Source organism: Populus alba, chromosome 17 (genome assembly GCF_005239225.2).
Source record: "Populus alba chromosome 17, ASM523922v2, whole genome shotgun sequence".
Taxonomy (NCBI): Eukaryota; Viridiplantae; Streptophyta; class Magnoliopsida; order Malpighiales; family Salicaceae; genus Populus; species Populus alba.
Genome location: NC_133300.1, coordinates 11,223,060 through 11,247,803, shown reverse-complemented (window position 1 = coordinate 11,247,803; position 24,744 = coordinate 11,223,060). Strand labels below are relative to the sequence as shown.

The 24,744-nt window shown below is 38.3% G+C and overlaps 1 pseudogene; it reads left to right on the top strand.

The window, feature by feature from the left end:
- Positions 1-245: 245 nt before the first annotated feature.
- LOC140954784 (uncharacterized) lies at positions 246-24,321 on the top strand (annotated as a pseudogene).
- The last annotated feature ends 423 nt before the right edge of the window (positions 24,322-24,744 follow it).

Below are 24,744 nucleotides of genomic sequence, written 5' to 3'. Positions count from 1 at the left end.
TAGATATATTTGGATTGTGCTGCCAAGTTGGTTTTATTTGGTGTTGGTTTCAATTTCGCAAGAACCGTAAGAAGGTGAGACGAGAGGTGTGAGCGTGTGTGGACATTAAGAGTGTTTGAGCGAAACACGAGTGACGTGAGGATAATTTTTTTTACCACTAACCAATTTTTGCAGGTATTATCATGTCAGATCAAAACAACACGCCACCCCATCCCGAGGGAGAACTTACGTTCCAAATGCAAGTCATGACACAGATGATTGAGAGGATGAATTTTGTGATGGGAAACGTGTGTGACAGACTTGATAGGGTGGGGAAACGTGGTAATGAGGCTAGTACAAGCACCCAAAATATGAGGAAGCTTGGGGCTGAACTGAAAGCAAACAGTGGCAGTAGGGCTGAAAGGGCAAGGTGGGCTGATTATGAGGATTTTGAGGAGGCTATTGATGATATTGGTGATGGTGGTTTTGAGGATGAGGCCATACGCCATCGGGAAGGTTTTCGGCAGCCTAGAAACCGAAGGGATTTTGGGAATAGAACTAGGGGCCAATTCGGCCAAAGGGAAAATTTCCGTAGTGTTGGGGGACATGCTGATTTAGATGGTGATTTGGATTCTATCAAACTGAAAATACCTGCTTTTCAAGGTAAAAACGATCCTGAGGCATATTTGGAGTGGGAGAAAAAGGTGGATTGGATTTTTGATTGCCATAACTATTCGGAGGCAAAGAAAGTGAAATTGGTTGTCATCGAATTCACGGATTATGCACTGATTTGGTGGGATCAGAATGTTATTAGTAGAAGGAGGAGTGGAGAGAGGCCCGTAGTGTCGTGGGAGGAGATGAAAGTGTTGATGAGAAGGCGATTTGTGCCTAACCACTATTATAGAGATTTGTATCTGAAATTGCAGGGTTTAAATCAGGGTTCTAGGTTCGTGGATGAGTATTTCAAGGAGATGGAGATCGCCATGATTCAGGCCAATGTGATTGAGGATCGGGAAGCTACTATGGCTAGATTTCTAAATGGGCTGAATAGAGACATTGCGAATGTTGTAGAATTACAACATTGTGTGGAATTGGAGGACATGGTCCATATGGCAATGAAGGTGGAGAGGCAAATAAAGAGAAGGGGCAGTACACCTTTTTAGACCAATTTGGCATCATCTTCCTCAATATGGAGGCTGAATTTTAAGACAGAGGGGGCTGCCCAACCAAAGCCTTATGCAAGGGCCGAACCACCTAAGGCCAAAAAGGATACTCATACGGATGGGAAAGGTAAATCTGAATATCAACCTGCTCGTGATAGAGATATTAATGCTTTAAGTGTTTAGGGAAGGGGCACATTGCATCTCAGTGTCCAAACCGAAGAGTTATGCTTACAAGAGACAATGGGGAGGTTGAATCTGAAAGTGAAGAGATGCCACCTTTGGTGGATTGTAGTGATGAGGAGATTGCATATCCTGTTGAGGGAGAGGCCTTGGTTATAAGGCGTGCGCTGAACATGCAAATCAAAGAAAATGATGTAGACCAGCAACGGGAAAATATATTTCACACTCGATGTCATATCCAAAACAAGGTATGTAGCATGATAATTGATGGAGGTAGTTGTGCTAATGTTGCTAGTGATACCCTTGTGAAGAAATTGAATCTGAGTTGTATTAAGCATACAAGGCCTTATAGATTGCAATGGTTGAATGAATGTGGTGAAGTGAGGGTTACTAAGCAGGTTTTGATTGCGTTTGCTATTGGGAAGTATTCTGATGAGATTTTGTGTGATGCAGTCCCAATGCATGCTAGTCATTTACTTTTGGGGCGTCCATGACAGTTTGATCGGAAAGCAATTCATGATGGGTTTAGAAATAGGTTCACTATTGTAAAGGATGGTAAAACCATCACTCTTGTACCTCTTTCTCCAAAACAAGTGTATGATGATCAAATCAAATTAAAAAAAAGAATGTGAGGATGGGAAGAGTGAAAATTCACGTGAGGACAATGGTGAGAGAAAACCATCAGATTCGGCTAAACCTAAATCATTAATAAAACCAGTTGAGAGTGGAGGTAAAAACCGAGGAGTGAAGAAAGTAAGCTTGTGTGATGATAGTAGTGTGGAAAAATTAAAGAAACAACCTAATTTTTATGCAAAAGGATCTCAAATCAGATCTGTATTTTTCACTAATAAGCCAATGATCTTACTTGTATGTAAGGAGGCTTATTTTAACACTAACGATCTTGATTCTGCTATTCCTAGTGTGGCTATTTCTTTGATGCAGGAGTTTGATGATGTATTTCCTGAAGACATCCCTAATGGATTACCACCATTAAGGGGGATTGAACATCAAATTGACCTTATGCCTGGAGCTTCGATTCCAAACCATCCAGCCTATAAAAGCAACCCCGAGGAGACAAAGGAGCTTCAAAGGCAAGTAGATGAGTTGGTGATGAAGGGTTACATTCGTGAGAGTATGAGTCCTTGTGCTATGCCAGTGCTACTTGTGCCTAAAAGGGATGGAACATGGAGGATGTGTGTTGATTGTCGTGTCGTCAATAACATAACGGTAAAGTATCGACATCCTATTCCTAGGCTTGATGACATGCTAGATGAGTTACATGGATCATGTATTTTCTCTAAGATTGATCTAAAAAGTGGGTACCATCAGATTAGGATGAAAGAGGGTGATGAGTGGAAAACTGCATTTAAGACTAAGCATGGTTTGTATGAATGGTTAGTCATGCCATTTGGACTTACGAACGCGCCTAGCACGTTTATGCGTTTAATGAATCATGTATTGCGTGCGTTTATAGGTAAGTTTGTTGTTGTGTATTTTGATGACATTTTGATCTATAGCAAGAACTTAAATGAGCATCTTGATCATTTGCGTAATGTACTTAGTGTGTTGCGTAGTGAGCAATTATATGTTAATCTTAAGAAGTGTACCTTTTGTATGGAAAAATTTGTGTTTCTTGGCTATGTCATAACTGCACAGGGTATCGAGATGGACAAGAAGAAAGTTAAGGCCATCCAGGATTGGCCTACACCAAAATCAGTAAGTGAGGTAAGGAGTTTTCATGGACTTGCTAGTTTTTATAGAAGGTTTGTGAAGGATTTTAGTACTATTGCTGCACCTTTAACTAAAATTGTTAAAAAGTCTGTTGGATTCAAATGGAATGATGAACAAATAAGGCTTTTAATTTGTTGAAAGATGAACTTTGTTCGACACCTGTTTTAGCTTTGCCTGACTTTACGAGAGCTTTTGAAGTTGAATGTGATGCGTCAGGTATTGGTATAGGAGCCGTGTTAATGCAAGATAAAAGGCTCATTGCGTATTTCAGCGAAAAACTTAATGGGGCAGCTTTGAATTACCCTACATATGACAAGGAGCTCTATGCCTTGGTAAGATCTCTAGAGATGTGGCAGCATTACCTGTGGCCCAAGGAGTTTGTGTTACATTCTGATCATGAATCATTGAAGCACTTGAAAGGGCAAGGTAAGTTGAGTAGGAGACATGCTAAATGGGTGGAATTTATTGAAACCTTTCCGTATGTGATCAAGTATAAGCAAGGAAAGGAAAATATTGTAGCTGATGCACTTTCGCGCAGGTATGTTCTTTTATCAACTTTGGATGCTAGATTTCTAGGATTTGAACACACAAAAGAATTGTACAAGGATGATAGTGATTTTGCTAATGTTTACAATGCTTGCGAAACTTCGACTTTTGGGAAGTTTTATAGACTTGATGGATATTTGTTTAAAGAGAGTCGATTATGTGTTCCATTAAGTTATATGCGTGAATTGCTTGTACGTGAAGCACATGGGGGCGGGTTGATGGGGCATTTTGGTGTTGTTAAGACTTTGGATGTGTTGCATGAGCATTTTTTTTGGCCTAAAATGAAAAAAGATGTGCAACGCATATGTGATAAATGCATAACTTGTAGGAAAGCAAAGTCTAGGACTCAACCACATGGCTTGTATACCACTTTGCCTGTACCTAAGGAACCATGGGTAGACATTTCGATGGATTTCGTCTTAGGTTTACCTAGGTCAAAACGGGGTAGGGATTCAATCTTTGTAGTTGTTGATAGGTTTTCAAAGATGGCACACTTTATTCCATGTCATAAAACCGATGATGCCACTAACATTGTTGATTTGTTCTTTAGGGAGATAGTACGACTTCACGGGGTCCCTAAGAGCATTGTTTCTAATAGAGATGTTAAGTTCCTTGGCTATTTTTGGAAGGTGTTATGGGGAAAATTGGGTACTAAACTGTTGTTTTCAATTACTTGTCACCCCCAAACAGATGGACAAACCGAAGTAGTTAATAGGACCTTAACACAACTTCTGCGTGCTGTCGTTCAAAAGAACTTAAAGAATTGGGAAGATTGTTTGTCATTTATAGAGTTTGCATATAATCGTAGTGATGTGCCGTGAATGATTTGAAAATCGGCAACAATGATTCTAACGAAAATGGATGAAGGATGGGTCTGGTTGTGTTGTCTTTCTTTTGGTATTTAGGCTGGATTGTAGTGATTTGAAAAGTAAATAAAATGGAGGATAGACTAGAATGATACTTTGATAAGTCGATCTGGACGCCACAAAGATCAATCTAGGATTTCGACGCCACACTCTTTGTGATTGAAGAGTGATAAGTCAGGTAGGGTTCTTCACAAAACGAATTTGGAAGAACAGCTCTTAATTCTCTGAATTAAGTTTTTTCAAATCTTGGCTAAAAGTGTTTATTTCATATTCTGATACATATTTATCTTTGGAACATCCCTCCAAAGTTAGGTGAATTCAACATGACAGAAGTCAAGCCTAAAAACTAGACTTTTTAATAAAGCAAGTAGACATTTAACTAACACACGTTTTTTTGTTGACATTTCTAAAACATATGCAGACGAAATTTAAAACAGCCATAACTTTTGACACAAAAGTCCAATGCACTCATGGTTGGACAATATAGAAAGATCACGTTCTGAACTTGAATTTTTACCTACATAAATCTTGTTTTCACATGCATTGGATGACTTCAAATTCGGGTTCAAATCCATCTACTGTTCTGACCGTAAAACAGCATCAATTCCTTCACTTGCATTATCAATCCAAATACAAGTAGCCCAGCATGAAAAGAACCATTAAGGGCTTTTCCCATCTCCAAGTTCCAATTGTAGGCAAATAAGCACCCTTGAACCAATTTCAAACTGATTGCTAATTTTTAACTCCGACGCAGCTTCAATCATTGCAATTTGATTCGTCAAGGCCCGTTGTAGTTGTTTCGCTCTCGCTCTTGTCATTGGACCATCTGAATCCTCTTGCATATTAGATTCAGCTTTACGAGATGGATTATAATTCCCATGATGCACATCATCAGCCCCGGGTTGAAAATGATTTGTCCTCAAATCAGAATCGTCATCATCATCCAAGTACGGAGATAAGTCTTTCACATTAAAAGTAGCTGATACGTTGTAATCACCAGGAAGATCTACCTTATACGCATTGTCATTCACCTTCTCTATAATACGAAATGGACCGTCAGCTCTTGGCATCAACTTGGACTTACGTTTGCTTGGAAATCTGCCCTTGCTAATATGAATCCAAACAAGATCTCCAGGTTCAAACCTGACCATCTTTCGCCCCTTGTTAGCTTGTTTAGCATACTTTGTTGTTTTCTCCTCAATATGTAGTCGAACCTGCTCATGTAGTTTCTTCATCAATTCTGCCTTTCTAATTCCATCCATAGATGTCCTCTCATCAATTGGAATATGAACAAGATCAATAGGAACACAAGGATTAAAGCCATACACAACCTCAAATGGTGAAAATTTTGTAGCCCCATGCACACTACGATTATATGCAAACTCCACAATCGGCAAACAAGTATCCCAACTCTTCAAATTCTTATGTATAACAGCTCGTAACAAAGAAGATAAAGTTCGGTTTACTACCTCAGTTTGTCCATCAGTTTGTGGATGACATGCCGTACTGAAAAGTAACTTTGTTCAAGTTTCCTCCAAAGAGTCTTCCAAAAGTGGCTTAAGAACTTTGTATCACGATCAGAGACAATGCTTTTAGGAATTCCATGCAAACGAACAATCTCTTGAAAAAACAAATCAGCAACATGTACTGCATCGTCAGTTTTCGTACAAGGAATGAAATGGGACATTTTGGAGAATCGATCAACCACCACCATTATTGAATCCTTCCCACGTTGTGTTCTCGGTAGTCCAAGTACAAAGTCCATGCTAATGTCCATCCATGGTTGCTCTGGAATAGGCAGTGGCATATAGAGTCCATACGCATTCTCTTTACCTTTAGCTCTCTTGCAAATAGCACATCTTTCAATCACCTTGTGTACATCCCGTAACATGCTGGGCCAAAAAAAAATGTTCTTTCAGCAGCTCATAAGTCTTCTTCTCCCCAAAATGACCACTAAGACCACCACTATGAGCCTCTCGCACAAAGCAACTCCCGTAACGAACCTGAAGGAATACACATTCTGCCCATTTTGAACAAGTAACCTTCATGCATAAAGAAACCATCACAAGCTCCCTTTGCACATTCGGCAACCACATTAGCAAAGTAGGAATCATTGGCATACTGATCCTTCACCTGTTCAAAACCCATCAGCCTTGCATTCAACATAGAGATCAGTGCGTACCTCCTAGAAAGAGCATCAGCAACCACATTAAACTTGCCCTTTCTTGTACTTTATGACATAAGGAAATGACTCCATGAACTCCACCCATTTAGCATGTCTTCGATTCAACTTGTTTTGCCCCTTAAGATACTTCAAGGCTTCATGATCAGTATGTATAACAAATTCTTTAGGCAACAAGTAGTGCTGCCATACCTCCAGAGCCCGAATCAAAGCATAGAACTCCTTGTCGTAAATAGAGTAGTTCAAACGCGCTCCATTTAACTTTTCACTGAAGAATGCAATCGGTCTCTTTTTTCTTGCATCAAAACAGCACCAATTCCAACCCCGGAAGCATCGCACTCTATTTTCGAATGTTTTAGCAAAGTCTGGAAGTGCTAAAACTGGAGCTGTACACAACTTTTTCTTAATTAGCTCGAAAGCTTTTCTGCGCATCTTCACTCCATCTAAACTCCTTCCCTTTTTTCAAGCATTCTGTCATAGGAGCAACAATAGAGCTGAAGTCTTTTCACAAATCGCCTGTAGAAAGAAGCTAAACCATGGAAACTCCTCACATCAGTGATACTAGCAGGTTTTGGCCAGTCTCGAATTGCCTCAATTTTCTCCTCATCAACTCTAACTCCCCTGCTAGAGATAATATATCCAAGAAACACGACACTTTCTTTACAGAAGTAACACTTTGTGAGTTTCCCATACAACTTAGAATCTTGCAAAGTCTCAAACACAACTCTAAGATGCTTCACATGATCATCAAAAGGTCTTGCTATACACCAGGATGTCGTCAAAATATACTACAACAAACAGCCCAATATACTTCCTCAAAACATGATTCATAAGCCTCATAAATGTACTAGGCGCATTAGATAACCCAAACGGCATAACCATCCATTCATATAACCCCTGTTTAGTTTTAAATGTTGTTTTCCATTCATCTCCCTCTTTCATTCTAATTTGGTGATAGCCACTCATCAAATCGACTTTAGAAAACAATGCAGCACCATGCAACTCATCAAGCAAATCATCAAGTCTGGGTATAGGAAATCGATACTTAACTGTTTATTTTGTTGATAGCGCGGGCTATCCATGCACATCCTCATGGTACCATCTTTCTTTGGTACAAGCAAAGTAGGTACGGAACATGGACTAAGTGATTCTCGCACATAGCCCTTCTCTAAGAGCTCACCGACCTGCCTTTGAATCTCTTTCGCTTCCTCTGGATTACATCTGTATGCTGGTCTATTAGGAAGTGAAGCTCCCGGCACCAAATCAATTTGATGCTCAATACCACGAATAGGTGGTAATCCTTTAGGTAATTCATCTGGAAACACATCTTTAAATTCTTCAAGTAATTCCTTAATCTGTCTTGGTAAGTCAATCCTTCTACTTGTAGTAGTTTGCTTTGCCCAGACCATGAAAACAATCCCTGTTGTGGCTAATGCTTGTTTGATGTCTCCTTTTTTGGCTAACAACAGCCCCTTTCGTGATGTCACCTCCTTTTGTTGGCTTCGTAACTGATCCTCTCTAACTTGTTGAGAACTCAGTGGTAACAAGTTCACCTTCTTTCCATTCAGCATAAAAGAATAAGTGTTCTTTCGTCCATTGTAGGTTCACATCCTTATCAAACTGCCATGGACGCCCAGCAACAAATGGCTAGCTGACATTGGTGCAACATCACATAAAACCTCGTCATGATAGGTTTTAATGGAAAAAGGTACACGAACTTGCTTTGTCACCCGAATCTCCCCATTCTCATTCAGCCATCGCAAACTATAGGGTCTGGGATGTGGAAGGGTATTTAAACCCAATTTCTCCACCAAGGTAGTTGACGCAACATTAGTGCAACTTCCATTATCAATGATCATCCCGCACACCTTATCTCGAATCTGACATCGAGTATGAAAGATGTCTCTCGCGTTGCTCATCACTAACGTCAATTTGTGCATTCAGAACCCGTTGAACAACCAACAAATCTCCCTTCACTGGTTCGAAATCCTCTTCTTGTTCAGCCACTTGTACCTGATCTTCGCTTCAGTTTTCAACCTCATCTCCACTGATCAAGCTCTCCATGATCCCCATGCAAAATCATCACCCTTTTATTTGGACATTCCGAAAGCAATATGCCCATGTCCCAAGCACTTGAAGCACTTGATGTCCCGAGACCTCCTAGGGTGTTGAGGTTCTGTCACCTTCTCCTTTCCCTTCAAAGAATCAAAACTGGTATTCCCTTGCTAAACTCCACCTTCTTCATCTCGTTTAGGCGTGCTCCATGTTCGTGTAGGCGTAGAACAGCCCTTGTCGCGCTTGACGTAGTTACACTAGTTCGGACACCTCCTCAGTCTCTGCTGCCTCTCTACTCGGGTTGCAAGCTTTATAACTTCCTCAAGGAAGATGTACGGTTGTAACTCAACAACATTAGCTATATCCTTCCTCAACCCTCCAAGAAATCTAGCTATTGTTTGCTCTTGAGGTTCCATCAATTCACATCGAATCTGCAGCAATTCAAACTCTTTCACATACTCTTCCACAGTCAAAGATCCCTGTCGCCAAAGTCTGAAGTCTGATGTATAGCTCCTGTTTATAGTAATCAGGAACAAATCTCTTCTTCATCACTCTTTTCATAGTTGCCCATTGTTGTAATCTCCTCCTCTCCATCCCTTTCTCCTCTGAATCTTTACGTTTTCCCACCATAAAAGAGCATAATCTGTAAACTCAAGTGCTGCCACCTTGCACTTCCTTTCTTCAGAATATTCATACCATTCAACACCCTTTTCAACCTTCTGAATCCACTCCAAGTATTCCTCAGGTGAACTAACTTCCTCTAAACGGTGGAATCTTAAGTTTGAGACCATTAGGAGGATTATAATTCTGCCTTCTTGGTCTGACCCTATCATCAGCCTCATCATCCCCATTTGGATCTTCGTCATCTTCTATAATATCATTTCGTGGCACCCTAAGTGCTTGCCTTGGTTGGGGTTGCAAATTATTTCTTTGCATCCTTTGCATAAGGGTATTCAACTGTTCACGAATTCCAGTCATCTCATCCCGAATCTCAGCATGAGATCGTTGTAAGCCCATGACCTGTGCCTGTTCCAAAACTTAACCCTCTTGGCAAATCTTCTTTATCTCCAGCCATAGTTAAGTCTGTCAACCTCAATTCCAGCAAACCTTTCTTCTTGTTGTTGTTGTTGTTTTTGGCTCCTGTCTTAGATCACAACTGATGCTCTGATACCAGATGATGTGCCGTGAATGATTTGAAAATCGGCAACAATGATTCTAACGAAAATGGATGAAGGATGGGTCTGGTTGTGTTGTCTTTCTTTTGGTATTTAGGCTGGATTGTAGTGATTTGAAAAGTAAATAAAATGGAGGATAGACTAGAATGATACTTTGATAAGTCGATCTGGACGCCACAAAGATCAATCTAGGATTTCGACGCCACACTCTTTGTGATTGAAGAGTGATAAGTCAGGTAGGGTTCTTCACAAAACGAATTTGGAAGAACAGCTCTTAATTCTCTGAATTAAGTTTTTTCAAATCTTGGCTAAAAGTGTTTATTTTCATATTCTGATACATATTTATCTTTGGAACATCCCTCCAAAGTTAGGTGAATTCAACATGACAGAAGTCAAGCCTAAAAACTAGACTTTTAATAAAGCAAGTAGACATTTAACTAACACACGTTTTTTGTTGACATTTCTAAAAACATATGCAGACGAAATTTAAAAACAGCCATAACTTTTGACACAAAAGTCCAATGCACTCATGGTTGGACAATATAGAAAGATCACGTTCTGAACTTGAATTTTACCTACATAAATCTTGTTTTCACATGCATTGGATGACTTCAAATTCGGGTTCAAATCCATCTACTGTTCTGACCGTAAACAGCATCAATTCCTTCACTTGCATTATCAATCCAAATACAAGTAGCCCAGCATGAAAAGAACCATTAAGGGCTTTTCCCATCTCCAAGTTCCAATTGTAGGCAAATAAGCACCCTTGAACCAATTTCAAACTGATTGCTAATTTTTAACTCCGACGCAGCTTCAATCATTGCAATTTGATTCGTCAAGGCCCGTTGTAGTTGTTTCGCTCTCGCTCTTGTCATTGGACCATCTGAATCCTCTTGCATATTAGATTCAGCTTTACGAGATGGATTATAATTCCCATGATGCACATCACGTAGTGTGCACTTTACTACTGAATTTTCACCATTTGAAATTGTGTATGGATTTAACCCTTTAACTCCAATGGATTTGATTCCTTTGCCTGTTGATGAAAGGGTTAGTTTGGATGGTAATCGTAAAGCACAGGTGGTGAAAACACTCCATGAGAGTGTGCGGCAATAGATTGAAAAGAGGAATCGTGTGTATGCGACCAAAGCCAATAAGGGGCGCAAACATGTTGTCTTTCAGCCCGGCGATTGGGTTTGGGTGCATATGCGCAAGGAGAGATTTTCAGCCCATAGGAAATCAAAGCTACAACCCAAGGAGATGGGCCATTTCAAATCCTTGAGAGGATCAATGACAATGCCTATAAAGTTGATTTGCCAGGTAAGTATGGTGTTAGTGCTACCTTTAATGTTTCTGATCTTACTTTGTTTGATGTAGGCAATGATTCGAGGTCGAATCCTTTTGAAGCGAGAGGGGATGATGCGGATCAGCCCAACACTAAGCGTAATCATGCCAACGATCCATTGGAGGTGCCAATTGGGCCAATCACAAGAGCTAGGGCAAAGAAGCTTAAAGAAGCATTGAATGGGCTTGTTCAGAACTTATGGAGCAAGATGGACCGAGAAGGGTTTGGGACATTTAAGGAGCATGAAGGACAACCTTTAATTCATCTAGTTCAGGTCCAAGAAGAGCCCAATTCATGTGGAACAAGGGGTTGCTATGTCCAGCCCAATACCAACCTTGTTAGGTTTGTTTTGTTTCCTAATGCTACAAAGATAAAAAGCCAACAACTTATTATTCTCCTAATTAAGTAAGGAAGTTGGCCATATCTTATTCCTAAGGAGGGGAGGTGATACGGTTCAGCCCTGTGATACGACCCAAGTAAGGTCAGATTCGGATTTTGGCGTAAAAAGCGCAACAGTCCAGGTTTACGGCAACAGTCATAATTCTCAATCCGACAGTTGGATCGGGCTAATATTTTATGTGGACTCTCCAGACATATCTTACTACCTTGGGTTAAAATTGCAGGTCAATCGGAGTTCGGGAAGGCACCCCAATACTGGTCAACAGAGGCTATACGGATTTTGTTATTTACTTCCATTTGACTTGTGGACTTCCTATTTGATTAGGATTCTTTTCCTCCAAGGATGTGGGAGCTGGTTTTGGGAATTTCCTAGTTCCACAAGGATATTTAATGAGTTGCAATATAATCTCCTAGTGTGGCAAGGATTCATTAATGTTTCAGAATCCTTTTCTTATAAGGATTCCTTATTCATCCTAGCCACACAAGGAAAGAAGGGCTGGTGGTATTTAATGACAAGCTACTTATTTTTATTATTTTCTTTCATGTTTGGGCTTAATTAATAGTTTGTTTTCAGCTAGGATCCAAGGCTTGTTTGGATCAGGTTATGGACTTTTTAGTTTAAGGTTTTGGGCCAGTTTTGAGTGGACCTCATATAAGTCCACATAAGAGGTCCATTAGGGTTAATTTTTCAAGAACTATTTAAACTCATGTAAGCCACAATTTCGACAGCTTTGATGATTATTATTCTGAATTTTTCAGTTTTAACGTGTGAGAGTGATTCTTGCATTCTTCAGTTCTTGAACGAACTGAATCTGACTTATCGAAGATTAACTGGCTTCGTGGCGTCATTCTACTCATTCCAATAGTGTTGGTGCCTTGGGGCAGGTTTCCATTGTGTCGCACTCATATCAGACCTATTTCGGCTTTCCGGGATCAGATCTCAATCTAGATTGTGGGTTGCGTGACCACGTGATCATGAGGTTCGCATCAGTTGGTAATGATACGGTTCAGCCCTGTGATACGACCCAAGTAAGGTCAGATTCGGATTTTGGCGTAAAAAGCGCAACAGTCCAGGTTTACGGCAACAATCATAATTCTCAATCCGACAGTTGGATCGGGCTAATATTTTATGTGGACTCTCCAGACATATCTTACTACCTTGGGTTAAAATTGCGGGTCAATCGGAGTTCGGGAAGGCACCCCAATACTGGTCAACAGAGGCTATACGGATTTTGTTATTTACTTCCATTTGACTTGTGGACTTCCTATTTGATTAGGATTCTTTTCCTCCAAGGATGTGGGAGCTGGTTTTGGGAATTTCCTAGTTCCACAAGGATATTTAATGAGTTGCAATATAATCTCCTAGTGTGGCAAGGATTCATTAATGTTTCAGAATCCTTTTCTTATAAGGATTCCTTATTCATCCTAGCCACACAAGGAAAGAAGGGCTGGTGGTATTTAATGACAAGCTACTTATTTTTATTATTTTCTTTCATGTTTGGGCTTAATTAATAGTTTGTTTTCAGCTAGGATCCAAGGCTTGTTTGGATCAGGTTATGGGCTTTTTAGTTTAGGGTTTTGGGCCAGTTTTGAGTGGACCTCATATAAGTCCACATAAGAGGTCCATTAGGGTTAATTTTTCAAGAACTATTTAAACTCATGTAAGCCACAATTTCGGCAGCTTTGATGATTATTATTCTGAATTTTTCAGTTTTAACGTGTGAGAGTGATTCTTGCATTCTTCAGTTCTTGAACGAACTGAATCTGACTTATCGAAGATTAACTGGCTTCGTGGCGTCATTCTACTCATTCCAATAGTGTTGGTGCCTTGGGGCAGGTTTCCATTGTGTCGCACTCATATCAGACCTATTTCGGCTTTCCGGGATCAGATCTCAATCTTGATTGTGGGTTGCGTGACCACGTGATCACGAGGTTCGCATCAGTTGGTATCAGAGCTAGGCTCCGAAACAAGGTCATATCATTCTGTTATTTTCGTTTTTTTTTTTTTAGTGTCCCTTAAGTTTTTCAGTGTTTGCATCCATCTTCATGTTCTTCGTGTCTGTGTCATCTAAGCAAAAAAAAAAAAAAAAAGTTTATATTTCATCTTTTTACTATCTCTAATCATATCAGTTTGTTAAGAAGAAAAAAAAATCAGAAAGAAATAGAGAAAAGAGTGATTAGTTGAAATTTGAAGAATGATTCAATTTTTGCCGCAGAAACACAAATCTTGGTGAACCATAAGCAAACCACCTCAGAATCAATTTAAACTTCATATTCAGTCTATTGGGGGTGGGATCGCATGATATATCAAAGTTGGGCTTATTCTAATATTATTTGCTTGAGGTTTTAATTCGAGTTTCAATTCTGCCGCAAAACACTACTCTTAGTGAACCCTAGGTAAAACACCTTGGAATCTATTGAAACCTCATATTCTGAGTATTGGTTATGCGATTGCACCATATATAAAATTTGGGCTTATTCTAATATTATTTGCTTGAGGTTTGAATTCGAGGTTCGATTCTGCCGCAGAAGAACTACTATTAGTGAATCATAAGCAAACCACCTTAGAATCAATTGAACCTTAATATTATGTGTATTGGGGATGAGATAGCACTATATATTAAATTTGGGCTTATTTTGATATCGGCTTCTGGAGGTTTTAATTGGAGGATCAATTCTGCCGCAAACTGATCATACAAGGAGTTTGGGTACCTAGAAATAAGAGAACGACCTATAAATTGATTTTTTGGTGATTTCATAGTATTGTAATAATTCAAATTAAATTCGAGGTCATTTGGATATCGGTTTCTTTTGGTTTCCCGAATTAGGTCTTGTTTTGTCATAACGGGTCTGTTTGGTGTTATCTTTCAAAACTTGTTTTGTTTCTGTTGATTTCGTTCCTGCCATTATACTATCATCATATTTTGATATTCGGCTGTTGTTTGAGTCATTTTCATCTCCCTCGCATTAGTTTGTTTTTCGATAAGTTCTGGTCCAAACAAAAGTCAGATTTGTATTCTCGAGTCTAAATCAATGTTCTTCATGCTATAAAATCTATTCTTGTCATCGTCTTCTTGTTTTTTCCCCCTATTTGTGTCATGTATTCACTAAGGGAGAGGGAACAGAGGAGGATTGTAGATCAACGATGCGAAATACTAAGCCATGGTTTGGGGGTTCTAGAACGAGAAGTTAATAAGTGTAGAAGATTATTCTATGATCTTGAAGCTTCATGGGAAAAAGAGGTACAACGCCAAAAGGATGAAAGACGAAGGAGAGTCGCTGTGGTTATCATTCAAAAGTATGTACGCAAGTTGTTAGTACGGCGTGCTTATTTGAAATTCTTGTCAGTCACTACTTCTATACAGTGTTGTTGGAGAAAGGTGTTAGCAATAAGGGGATTCCGAAGGCTTAAACAAAAGGCTACTGAAGTCACCATTAATGCTATTCAAGATTCGAGGGCGAATCTTCTTGAAGAGGGAGGGAATGATACGGTTCAGCCCTGTGATACGACCCAAGTAAGGTCAGATTCGGATTTTGGCGTAAAAAGCGCAACAGTCCAGGTTTACGGCAACAGTCATAATTCTCAATCCGACAGTTGGATCGGGCTAATATTTTATGTGGACTCTCCAGACATATCTTACTACCTTGGGTTAAAATTGCAGGTCAATCGGAGTTCAGGAAGGCACCCCAATACTGGTCAACAGAGGCTATACAGATTTTGTTATTTACTTCCATTTGACTTGTGGACTTCCTATTTGATTAGGATTCTTTTCCTCCAAGATGTGGGGAGCTGGTTTTGGGAATTTCCTAGTTCCACAAGGATATTTAATGAGTTGCAATATAATCTCCTAGTGTGGCAAGGATTCATTAATGTTTCAGAATCCTTTTCTTATAAGGATTCCTTATTCATCCTAGCCACACAAGGAAAGAAGGGCTGGTGGTATTTAATGACAAGCTACTTATTTTTATTATTTTCTTTCATGTTTGGGCTTAATTAATAGTTTGTTTTCAGCTAGGATCCAAGGCTTGTTTGGATCAGGTTATGGACTTTTTAGTTTAAGGTTTTGGGCCAGTTTTGAGTGGACCTCATATAAGTCCACATAAGAGGTCCATTAGGGTTAATTTTTCAAGAACTATTTAAACTCATGTAAGCCACAATTTCGACAGCTTTGATGATTATTATTCTGAATTTTTCAGTTTTAACGTGTGAGAGTGATTCTTGCATTCTTCAGTTCTTGAACGAACTGAATCTGACTTATCGAAGATTAACTGGCTTCGTGGCGTCATTCTACTCATTCCAATAGTGTTGGTGCCTTGGGGCAGGTTTCCATTGTGTCGCACTCATATCAGACCTATTTCGGCTTTCCGGGATCAGATCTCAATCTTGATTGTGGGTTGCGTGACCACGTGATCACGAGGTTCGCATCAGGAGGACTATTTAATGCTTTTCCTAACATATAAAGGAAAGTAATTAAATCAGCAACAAAGGAGGAAAATTTATCCAAGCTAATCAAAGGACATCAAAGGAAAGGGGGGCAGCAACACAAATTAAATTCTAGCATATTTAGGATGGTAATTCTCGGATTTTTATTATTTTTTATTATTTTCTTCTTAGTTTTTGGGTTTATTATTACTTATTTGGGTCAATTGTAAGTGGGCTTCATATAAGTCCACCTAAGGGGTATCTATTAGGGTTTCTTTAAGTCTAGAGTCAGTATAAATAGAGGCATAAACAAACATGTAAGGTTACACAAATTTCATATCAATAAACTTCTTTGCTGCACTTGTTGTGTGTTGGTGGGATAATCTCCCTTCCTTGGTTCTCTAAAGAACTGAAAACGACTTATCGAAGAACAACTGGCTTCGTAGCGTCATCCTTATACTTCTCGTTCGCGAATCAATATTCGTTGGGTGGGGGTTTACGTTTCCAATAGTGCTGGTGCCTAGGTACAAGTTATCTTTGTGTCACACTCCTATCAAACCTGATTTACTTGGCTTTCCGGGAATTGGTGTCTTTGCGTGTGGGTTGCGTGACCACGTGATCACGAGGTTCGCATCAATAGCCCTTTTCCATCAGCTCATCAACTTGCCTTTGAAGCTCCTTCGTCTCCTCGGGATTGCTTCTATAAGCTGGTCGGTTAGGAATTGAAGCTCCGGGTACGAAATCAATCTGATGCTCTATCCCCCTCAATGGTGGTAATCCGCTAGGAGTATCGTCGGGGAACACGTCATCAAATCCCTGCAACAAAGAAATAGCAACACTAGGCACAATATGATCAAGATCATTAGTATTAAAGTAAGCCTCTTTGTACACAAGTAAGATCATTGGCTTGTTAGTGAAAAATATAGATCTGACCTCACCCTCTCTAGCATAAAAATTGGGTTGTTTCTTTAGTTTTTCCACACAATTCTCATCACACTTGCTGACTTTCTTCACTCCTCTTATCTTACCTCCACTCTCGGCCAGATTTGGGTGTTTTTGAGTTGTGGTCGAATGGTTTGATTTGTTTGGTGTGTTGGCCGAATATTTGCTTGTGTTTGGATGGGTGGCCGAATGGGTTGTAGTGGTTTGGGTTCTAGCCGAATCTGATGGTCTTCGCTCCCCTTGTTCCTCACCTTGATTTTCTCTCCCCATCGCCTCATGCTCACTTTTTAGCTTTATTTGATCATATACCTGTTTGGGTGTAAGAGGTACAAGAGTGATGGTTTTACCATCTTTTACAATGGTATACCTATTTTTAACCCCATCATGAATTGCCTTCCTATCATATTGCCATGGTCTCCCCAACAAGATGTGACTTGCTTGCATTAGTACCACATCGCACAGAACTTCATCAACATATTTCCCAATCGAAAATGGAACCACAACCTGTTTAGTCACTTTCACTTCACCACTATCATTCAGCCATTGCAATCTATATGGTTTAGCATGCTTAGCAGTACACAAATTCAATTTACTAACAAGGGTGGCACTGCAAACATTAACACAGCTTCCACTATCTATAATTAAACCACACACCTTTCTTTGTACGTAACAACGCGTATGGAAGATGTTCTCCCTTTGTTCATTAGTATCATCTTCTTTGACCTGAACCTGAAGTGTTCGCCTTATAACCAAGGACTCCTCAACCGGTAATGCTAACTCATCCCCATCACTATCCTCCAATGGTGGCATGCCTTCACAATCAGAACTGTCACTTTCAGATTCCACATCACCATTATCTCTAATCATCATGATTCTCTTGTTTGGACACTCTGAAGCATAATGTCCATGTCCCTGACACCTGAAACATTTAACATCACGAGTACGTTTAGGTTGAGTTTCAGATTTACCTTTGGCATCAGTAGGGACATCAACTTTAGCCTTTGGTGGTTCAGTTCTAGAAGGACCAAAGGATCTTGGGCGGACAGTGCCCTCTCTCTTTAGATTTGGCTTCCAAGATGATGACGAACCCGAATTAAACGCTGGCCGAGCATGCCCCCTCCTAAGTTGTCTCTCCACCTTCGTCGTCATGTGAACCATGTCCTCTAGCTCCACATAGTGCTGTAGCTCAACCACATTAGCAATGTCCCGATTCAACCCATTAAGAAATCTAGCCATGGTGGCTTCTCTATCCTCAACAACATTAGCCCGAATCATTGTTATCTCCATCTCTTTGTGATATTCATCTACTGTCTTATAACCTTGATTCAGAACTTAGAGCTTCAGATATAAGTCTCTATAATAGTGGTTTGGCACAAATCGTCTCCTCATTAAGACTTTCATCTCCCCTCAAGTCTGAACGGGTTGCTCGCCATTCCTCCTCCTACTGATCACAATCTGATCCCACCAAATCAATGCATACTCCGTAAACTCAATTATCACCAATTTCACCTTTTTTTGTTCAGAATAGCTATGGTAATCAAAAATCCAATCCACCTTTTTCTCCCACTCCAAATAAGCCTCTGGATCGTTTTTACCTTGAAAGCTAGGAATTTTCAGTTTAATGGTGTCCAAGTCCCCATCCATATCTTCATAAGTGCTCATGCCACAGAAATTCACATTCCTTCTAGCCCTGTTCGGTCCAGACCTGATTCCTTGGTCAGCTGATGCAAAATCATAGTCATCTTCACCCCCATCTACGTTTTCATCAACAAACTCTTCAAAATCAGATCTGACATTTCGTGCCGCCATACGAACCGTATTTCCCCGGCGATCAACCCCACTATTCTGTTGCTTTATCAAATTCACCTCATCTTTCATATCCTTGTATGTCCTAGACAACAGCTCAAGTTGTTGGCCTATGGATCGCAATTGGAAAGCTACGTCAACGTTTTGTGTCGTTGATTCGTTGTTTTCAGACATTCTTTGAATCTAAAAAATTTGGTCAGTAGCACAAATATATCCTTACACCTCTCGTGTATCACACAAAATAAAATCAAGGCTTTTCACTCTATTAAGCTCTCTACGCCTTTTATCTCACAACTTGCTTTCTTTTGGTTCTTTAGGAACTGAAATCAAAGTCAGTAACTTTCGCGGCGCACTCTAATTATAATTTTCAGACTCAAGAAGCAAAACAATATACTGAAAACAAACCAAAATGAAACTACGATTATGATTTTGCGGGTAGCAATGCAAATTCGTGCGAATTGTGGACGAAACGAAGACACGAAATAAAACAAAAATGAATATTAGCGAAAAAAATTACTTGACTCCTAGATAACCCAAATATAATAGAAATAAAAAGATTAAGACAAACCTAAACAGTATAGATCATGTTCTCAAACTTGACGCAAATCTATCCTATTACACAATTTTTACGTAACAGAATTGAAACCCAGACCAAACGATCTCGAAATGACCTCAAATTCAATATTTGGTAATACAAGACTATGAAAACACTAATACTCAATTTATAGGTCGTTCTCTTATGTCTAGGTACCCAAACCCCTTGTATGATCAGTTTGCGGCAGAATTGAACCTTCAATTAAAACCTCCAGAAACCGATATCAAAATAATCTCAAATTTAATATGTGGTGCAATCGCATACCCAATACTCATAATATGAAGTTTCAATAGATTCCAAGGTGTTTTACCTAGGGTTCACTAAGAGTAGTGTTTTGCGGCAGAATTGAAACTCGAATTAAAACCTCAAGCAAATAATATCAGAATAAGCCCAACTTTGATATATCATGCGATCCCACCCCCAATAGACTGAATATGAAGTTTAAATTGATTTCGAGGTGGTTTGCTTATGGTTCACCAAGATTTGTGTTTCTGCGACAAAAATTGAATGATCTTTCAAATTTCAACTAATCACTCTTTTCTCTATTTCTTTCTGATTTTTTTTTCTTTTTAACAAACTGATATGATTAGAGATAGTAACAAGATGAAATATAAACTTTTTTTTTTTTTTGCTTAGATGACACTGACACAAAGAACAAGAAGATGGATGCAAACACTGAAAAACTTAAGGGACACTAAAAAAAACGAAAATAACAGAATGATATGACCTTGTTTTGGAGCCTAGCTCTGATACCAACTGATGCGAACTTCGTGATCATGTGGTCACGCAACCCACAATCAAGATTGAGATCTGATCCCGGAAAGCCGAAATAGGTCTGATATGAGTGTGACACAATGGAAACCTACCCCAAGGCACCAACACTATTGGAATGAGTAGAATGACACCACGAAGCCAGTTAATCTTTGATAAGTCAGATTCAGTTCGTTCAAGAACTGAAGAATGCAAGAATCACTCTCACACGTTAAAACTGAAAAATTCATAATAATAATCATCAAAGCTGCCGAAATTTTGGCCTACATGAATTTAAATAGTTCTTGAAAAGTTAACCCTAATGGACCCCTTATGTGGACTTATATGAGGTCCACTCAAAACTGGCCCAAAACCCTAAAATGAAAAGCCCATAACTTAATCCAAACAAGCCTTGGATCCTAGCTTAAAACAAAGTATGAATTAAGCCCAAACAAGCCTTAGGCTGTAGCTAACAAAATAAAATAAAGCCCTTATCTCATGGCCCAAATAAGGTTGTATTGGACCCCTCTTGCACATGGATAAGATGTACTAGGATCTCCTCTTGATACTCCAATGGACCTTCCAATTCTGTCTTGGTGGAAACCTTCAAAACCAATGCATTCAATGCGTCTTTCAATGTCTTTGTCTTGGACCGAGTCATTGGTCCATTTGGAACATGTAATGGGTCCTTGCTGGTGTTTCTGGGCTGGTCCGCATCAAATTTTGAGTGGACCTCATTAAGTCCACATAAGGGGTCCATTAGGGTTAACTTTTCAAGAACTATTTAAACTCATGTAAGCCATAATTTCAGCAGCTTTGATGAATATTATTCTGAATTTTTCAGTTTTAACGTGTGAGAGTGATTCTAGCATTATTCGGTTCTTGAACGAACTGAATCTGACTTATCGAAGATTAACTGGCTTCGTAGCGTCATTCTACTCATTCCAATAGTGTTGGTGCCTTGGGGCAGGTTTCCATTGTGTCGCACTTATATCAGACCTATTTTGGCTTTCCGGGATCAGATCTCAATCTTGATTGTGGGTTGCGTGACTACGTGATCACGAGGTTCGCATCAAATACGCTCCTTGTTGGTTCTCATAACCTGCTCTGATACCAATGTTAGGTCTCAGCACAAATATATGAAGGTTCTTTTCGGGTGAGAACTGTACCACACTTTTTTACTGAAAATATGTCTTCTTATTAAAACTTTGGCTACTTAAATAGCCAAAGTCAAGTACAAATAAAACTGAAATACAAAGGGAACAATAAAACCACTAATAACTTGGAATTAATTAGGATGTAACTGATGGCCATAAATGATGATATAACTGGTGTAACCCCTTCTTCCATTATTCTTTAATAGCCACGACCCATGTTTAATGGCTTTTTTTATTATGCATGCATCAACTCACGTTCAACTCATCCCAAATATTTAGGATTTGGTTTATGGCCCCACTTAGAATGACGTGGAATTTAAAAATCTTTATATCGTGGCTTAACAATTGCACATTTCTTATGCTGCTTAACTAAAGTGCAGCCCTTCTTTAGCTTCTTCGTTAATGTGGCACCTAGGGCTTGAATCAAACTCAGTCCTTGCCGTATTGACTCGTTTAGGAGCCTATTCAACACTCATCTTCATTCGTCATATTTTGCTACCTCCGTGTCCTCCATAATCTAAACAAGAAAAGTGATTAGTACTTAAAAGTGCAAGTTTATCAAGGTTTTATATCATCATTTTGCACTTGAAGTATCAATAACTCCTTAACTAAAGCATGTTTTATAATAACAAGTTTGATACTATAAGATACCTTAATTTATGGTAAATGCTCATGTTAAATACAGGCCTATCACATAAATAAAAGGATTGATTGATGAGTTTAAGTATTGAAAGTGAAAGGACAAAGAGATGGCCAAACTTAGAAAAGAGATGCTGGTGCAGTCCAAACCGGAACATTGCTCGGTAATTGGATCATATCTGGAGTTCTAGATCTTGGATTTAGGTCCATTTTATATGGATGGAAAGGTAAGACATAGGCCTACAACTTTCATGGAAACTCAAGATTTAAAAAGGTCGTTTTGAAGTCCAAATTGTAGGAACAACGAAGAAGCCCGAAGCTGTCCTGCAACCTAGACACTGTTTAGTGTTCAGCCCATATCTTGAGTTCTAGAAGTCCAAATGACCTCATCTTTTTTTTTTGTTGGAAAGCTGAGATAATTCCCTACAACATTCCTAAGGATTCTGGGCAAATTATGATGTTAGCAATGACATCTTGTTTAGACAAGAAGATAAGGATTGTCGCCAAGTCAAGATGTAGCCACCCACTCATCAATTAGTCAACAAATCAATAGTTCCAAATTTTGGCCTATAAAAGGAGGCATTTACCATGTATTGAGGCATCTTGATTTTCAGATCAAGATCATGCTCTTGCTTTCTCTCTTTGTATTGCTTATGTTTTGCTTTCATTGATATCAAGTTTATGCACTTCATTTCCTTTCCTTTACTTAGTTAACTTCTTTCTCATTTATGTTCTTATCTTGTTCATTTATGTTTCTTTCTTTCATTATGTTTAGCTAAGTTTATTATGTCAAGGTGAAAAGGTTACATTAATGGTGTAAGAATAAGTATAGTGTAAACTCAACATGAACCTTAATGTTTAATATTAACATGTCTTATCTTTTTATCTTACTAATTATTAATACCTTGCTTGTTAAATGGTTAGTCTAGATTTGTGTTGTATAACACTTGGTACAACAAATGCTTGGCACTCTCATAGCCCAACCGTATGGTATTACCTGCACCTGAGTTATGAAAGGAACTTGATTTGTTGTTAACATCAATTAACATCATGAATTCCTGACAATATTTAAAAGTTTGATGTTATGTAAATAAGATAATTAATATGATCATGTTAATAATTTATAATGAGCTATTAATGACAAATCATCCGATTGGAACCTCCTCCGTGTGTGGTTTCCAAATTAAGTAATAAGAGTTTATACTATACTTGTTTGAAATACCATTGGTGGATCCTCTAACCTTGACATTTGTTTTTATCATTGTTTAATCTTTACATTAATCTTCCATCTCAAAGTTCTCATTAATTTCTTCCTCCTCTTCTTTTTACTACTACTACTACTACTACTACTACTACTACTATTATTATTACTTTATTATTATTATTATTATTATTTATATTCTGTTTATATTATATAATATATCTCTTTGATCTTTTCATAAACTCAGTGTATAGGCTGAAAACCTGTGACCCGATATTTTAGATCATTCTCAAGTATAACAACGTCACGTACTGAGTATTATTATTATTATTGTTGTTGTTGTTGTTGTTATTGTTGTTGTTGTTGTTGTTGTTGTTGTTGTCGTCGTCGTCGTCTTGTTATTTATAATTTATACAATTAACCTCTCTGTGGTTCGATCCCGGTTTTGCCGGATTATTTATTACTTCGACACTACTGTATTTGGGAGAAGATATCAATCTTTTGATTGTGTCAAAAAGTAAGCAGCTATTTATCGGAGGCGTTCTGTTGGCCTTTTATATATATAAATAAGCAATGTGTGATTTGTCATCATCAATCGCATAAAATGAGCAATGCCTAATAACCCCGCTTGCAAACAAGGCTACTCCGCGAATTTAAGCTAATCTTACTTTGTGTAATGACCTTCAGCTCAGTACAATCTAGACTTTAGGTATGAGGTATTGGTGGCATATTGATTCTCTTTTGAACAAGTACAAGAGAAGTCAATAATTATTAAGAAAAATTATGTTGTTTTTTTTAATATAAAAAAATATTCGGTATTATTAATGTTTTTCTAATTAAAAAAAATTAATTGCATGAAAATTAATTGGATATAATTTACGAATCTAATAATAACTTTGATAACTAATAAAAATAAAAATATAGTTTAAATGATAATAAATATTAAAAATAAAATTCTTTTAATAAGTGTTAAAACGATAGTATATATTAGAATGATTCAGTAATTCCACTGAATTGCAGACATGGTCAGTGAATGGAAAACTTCCTTTCCGCGTGAATATTATCCTTGCTGGTTTTTGGGATGGCTGGTTGTACTTTACGTCAGAGAAGCGGACAGAGGTCCAGATAATACACAGCCAAGGAAGGTCATTGGAGATTGTGGAGAACCAAATTGCACCAGTGATTAAGAACATGTTATTTACCTTTTTGAATGTTTTTTTATTTTAAAATAATATTTATTTTATTTTTTAAATTTATTTTTAATATTAATTTATCAAAACAATTTAAAGATAGTAAGATTTTAATTTTAAACAAAAAAATAATAAAAAATTTAAACTTTTAAAAAATATTTTTAAAACAAACAAATCATTTTATTCTTTCAACAGTATCACAGCTCATACAATTTTTTTTTCAGAGGATCAACTTTATCCTATTTGTGCGTTTCCCTTTCTATGTTTTGAGTTCGTATAGAGAAGCGGTCCAAGCAATCCAACCAGCATTTCTAATATATTTTTAAATTTATTTTAATAAAATTATTATCAAAAATAATTTTTTTTTTAAATATATATATCATAATATATTTTTAAATAAAAAAGTATTTTTAAACCACA